This window comes from Poecilia formosa, unplaced genomic scaffold (genome assembly GCF_000485575.1).
Source record: "Poecilia formosa unplaced genomic scaffold, Poecilia_formosa-5.1.2 Scaffold5, whole genome shotgun sequence".
In the NCBI taxonomy this organism is placed as follows: Eukaryota; Metazoa; Chordata; class Actinopteri; order Cyprinodontiformes; family Poeciliidae; genus Poecilia; species Poecilia formosa.
The window spans coordinates 5,746,826-5,751,579 of record NW_006799944.1 but is presented as its reverse complement, the minus strand read 5'-3'; positions in this window follow the sequence as shown (position 1 = coordinate 5,751,579).

Genomic DNA, 4,754 nt, shown 5'->3' with positions numbered 1-4,754 from the left:
AGTTTGCAAGTAAGCAAGTACAAGCGAGAAAAGACGCGCGGGGTGTGACAATGTGCTGAACCCAGTGGGAACAGAGCGGTTGAGGTGAACAGGAAACAACTCGGAACCGCGTCCAAGTCGGGGCTGTCTTAATTTTACAGAGGGACTTCTGTTTTCACTATGCATATTACACTCCAGAAACAATACCAGCTTAATAGTCTTTGGTAAACATTTCTTGCTATTTCTGTTTGCTCTCTTACACCTTATACTGTGTGCTGGATCTCACTTCAGAGGGACTCAGTGGAAGTGTGAATCTAATCATAACCCTCCTTTTTGGGCGACTTCGAGATAAATACACTCTTTATCCATGACTCACTACCATTTTAAAATCATTTTTCTTGAAGAAATAAAATCTAAGTAACACAATATCTGTTGCTTTTGTTATTAATAAGCAAAGGTTAATGATGAGGGTCCAACAACACACCAGCTCATGAGACAAGATGAGATTTGAGCAATTTTGTTTTTGCTAAGAAAGTTTTGTTTTCACTAAAGATTTCAATAGATTATTCTTTTAAGATATTCAATTAGTGTTGAATAATGACATCCAGGTTTGACTATTTAATATATTATTAGGAAGCCCTGATGTTAAAAAGATGCTGAAATTGCCCTTTTGGTGTTTTCACAAATAAAATGTTTTTTTTTTTTCATATTTAGAAATCTTAGATTGTGTTTAAAACATTTGTGTTCAATATAGTATAAACGGTCAAGTTTGACTAATTATAAGTGTTTTAAATTTTCAACCAGAGAAGATGAGCTACAATTTCTTTGAGTGCACAATCAGATGTACACTTTATTTGAACAACTGCACATTTACTACACAAAAGCACCAGAATAAAATACTATGAAATTTCAATGCAGGATTTTATCAAAATGCAAAGTTCTGGAAAAGCATTGGTAGAAGAGCAAACCCCAAGTGTTTCTGCATAGTCAACTTCTGCACCAGTGATTTAAGAGAGAGTTGCTGGGACAGAAGTCAGATGTGAGTTGTGTGAGCCACGAAAGACGCCAACATGGAGGCAGAGGCTAAAGCAAACAGCGGAGATTATAGATTCATCTTAAGAATTTCAGCTGGTGTCTATCACTTTAATAACATTAAACTGAACTAAGCTTTAAAAATCCTCGTGCTGATTTACAAATCTGGCAAACATCATCAACGGTGCATTTAAAGAAAGCTGATGCTTGTCTTACATCGGACATGTAGGTTGCGTGTTGTGCACCACCAATGATGTCTCTGTGTGAAACACATACAGAAAGCAAACCCTGTAAAATGTTTGCTGTTATTGTAGTTACACAACAGAAAAACAAGTCGGTGTAAAAAAAAACAACTAAAATAACACTCGCATAAGTCACAATATTATTTTAGTTTTCACCCTTTATTCTAAGCAGAACTGATTCACATGTTCTGTCCTCATTGTCTGTTTCACAGCATGAGATCATTCATGGTTCCATCTTCATTTTCAGTGTAATAATAATAAAAAAAATAATAATAATAATAATAAAAATAATAATAATAATAATACCATGTCAATGTAAACATGACAACAGTTTCAAGATTTCTAACTCAGCATCCACATCCATCACTCTGAGATTTTTTTCTTTTTACAATTGAGTAGTCAAACTGTCCCCCTGTATGCAGTTTGATCTCAGTCTGGATTTAACAGAGGGCATCTTCAGCACAAAGTCCAGAACTAAACCTAACAGAGTCTTTTTATCCCTTGAAGGTAAGGTGAAAAAAGCTGTGGTAATCCTTCTTGACAGCTGTACATTACTTAGTTTAGCTTTTTTTTTTTTTTTCATCACAATGAAACATATTGAAGTTTGTGGCTGTAGCGGCAACAAATTGCACAAATGAAATAAGTTCAAGTGTCATTTACACTTCTGGTTGGGAGAGGTGTACGTACAGCTGAAACCTTTAAAATCCTGCTCTGAAACATCGCAGTACATAAAGTGTAGTTCTTTTTTTTTTCCCCTCCAGTCACTGAGTGATGCTGTCTTTTGTTTTTTTTGGGGGGGTGGGTTCATAAAGAGCCCAGGGGATTTATGTGTTGCTGTGGAACTAATTAACGGCGATGGTATGGTGGCAGAAAAATCATTTATAGTAAGATGACAGCTGATTCCTGACGATCATAAATTAAGTTGCTTTTTTCTCCCCCCCCCCTCCTCTCCCTGCTAATTCCTCAAACTTTTCATGTAGTGCTGAACCTGTAGAATTTATTCTAAATATTTCCTTTATGTCACATCAAACTTTGGCTTTTTCCTTTAGCTAAGCCTGAACCCTCAGCCTGTTAACATTATTCAAGCTTGACTGGGATGTTTAAGATGATCTGAAAACACTGACAGGAATTGATTTATTGCTTATTTATGCTGAAAATCAAATTGATAACAGGCTGACTCATTGGTAATCTATAAATCTGTGTTTTTGTTGTAGATACAGGACCGTTTGGTGTTAACACTCTTTATCAAACTTCCCTTGTTTCCATCTTAAGGTTGCCTTTAATTAAACCACGGATACAATTTAAAAGTCAGATGATTTAAAAAAAGACAAAGCTTACTTCAAGCCGCGTAAAAGACGAGGACAGACGTTTCCTGCTTTTTACTACTTTTGCACAGAATCCTCTTTAGATTTGGACTTCTACGCTTTGTGTCGACTCTTTTGTTTAAAAAAAAAAATGTATTTAATGAGAGAAAATGCAACTCTACATGTCCAGGACTATACTTTGTGTTTCGGCTCAAAGCCAGACGTGGTTGTAAAAACAATGCAGGTTGGATGAGGGTGTGAAGGCGGCGTTGCTCTCTCGCTTCAGCCCGTCCAGTCCTGCCAGGCTTCGACAAAGGAAGCAGCCAGCTAACAGACTTGACAACAACTGCCTGTGACAACCATACAAATTAGGGATGACTTACGATGAAGAATTGTGGTCTGAGAGGCACGGCAGAAAGTACCAGGACTTAATTTGTGTCAGACCAGCAGTGATGGTAATGAATTCCTGCGGTTGAGTTGGACACAGAGCCAAGGTCTTGAAATTCACGCAGCCAATATGCTGCATGGAGATTCCAGATACGCCGTGCGTCACGTGCCGCCGGCGCGCCTCTCAAACATATTCCTTTTGCTCTTTCATGCGGATCCGTCCTTCGATTTTGTGTCATTGGCAATTTTGTAAATACCTTGCTATTTTTGGTCGCAGCTCTGACCACAATTTTCAGGTCCATTTTATGCTATAAGGTTCTCAGGCAATGGAGGCTGATCATTTTATCCATACAGTAAATGACCTTTTATTGAGAATGTCAATAGCGGGATCTGGTTACCTATGTTCACTGAGAGGGAGGAACTTAATTGCTCCCAGTGAGTGCAGTCTGAGGACTTGATTAGACCTTGAACCACTTCTCATGTTTTTCATTTGTGTGGTGACGACCTTCCTCCCCGACTGAAATCAGCCCGGGCTCATTTCATGTACACTTTCCTCTGGAGATTCATGGCCCAGTGACTCCGACTGACTGCTGATTTCATTCTTGTAACTCTGAAGAAAATCTGTTAACTGTTTAAAAAGTAAAGAGCTCATTATATACATTTGGAAAATGTCTTTTATTATCTACCTCATGACCAGCAGCTGGCTGCATACAGTGCGGAAGTACTCTAAGAGCCACTTGAGGGCTTAAATAATTTAAAATCCTTTAGCGACTCCCAACTTTAAAAACAATATACAGTGTCAGGATGTCAACTTGTTTGTTCGGTAATTGTATTTGTAATACATATTGACAAAGAATTGACTTCAGATGACATTAACAATGTATATAATGCACACGTACAAACAAATGCAAACAATTTAGGGAATGCGTTGAACAGCTAAGGGACAGAGACTGCAAAAAGCTAAGAAAGCAGCTAAAATGTGCACCCTGTCAAACAAAATATGATCAGTTTTTTAAACATGTCTAATCTTTTTACTGCAAATCATACTGATGTCAGTGGCGATAGATGCATGTAAGCTTCTGAATGTTCTAGGGAGCTCTATTGGGGCCGTAATCCAGTACAAGAAAAACTGAAACTTCAAGTATTTGCAAACATTATTATTCAAGAAGTTCAAGGAAGTGTTTTCAGAACTTATTGTTAGTGTAATTTCTCTCTCTTACATATACGGTACCTCAATTTTGTGACTTATTTGTTTAGATTTTTATCTTCAACTAATAATATATATTTTTTTTAAATCTACATTTCTCTTTTGAGACTGAAGCTAACATGTAAATCCTCTGAAAGGCTGAACATGCAGACCTGTTGTTTAACAGAGCTGCTTTTGGTGTTTTCTGTATCGTTTAGATACTGAGGGGCAACAGCAAGACGGAAATCACAATTATGGTGCTCAACTGACCTACCTGCCATTAGCAAGATGAATTATCTGGGTCCACGCTGATGACAACTGCTGGAGAGGGAAAATAATCCTGGTGCCTCGCAGACGTGGGCTCCCAGACACCACCAGGAAGCAGACAGGGGCCGCTCGGACCCAGGAGACCCCAGCAGAGAGAGAGGGAGAGAAAGAAAGAAAGACGGGGGAGGATAAACAAGATAAACATGCTCAGTAAAGCTGTGATTGTGTGGAAGAGTGATAGAGGTTTACTTCTTGTGCAATAAAATAAATTATGCAGCACAGTGATGCATAGTGGCCACAATGGTTCCAGTGGTTGTACAGTCCTGTGAGACATATATATATATATATATATATATA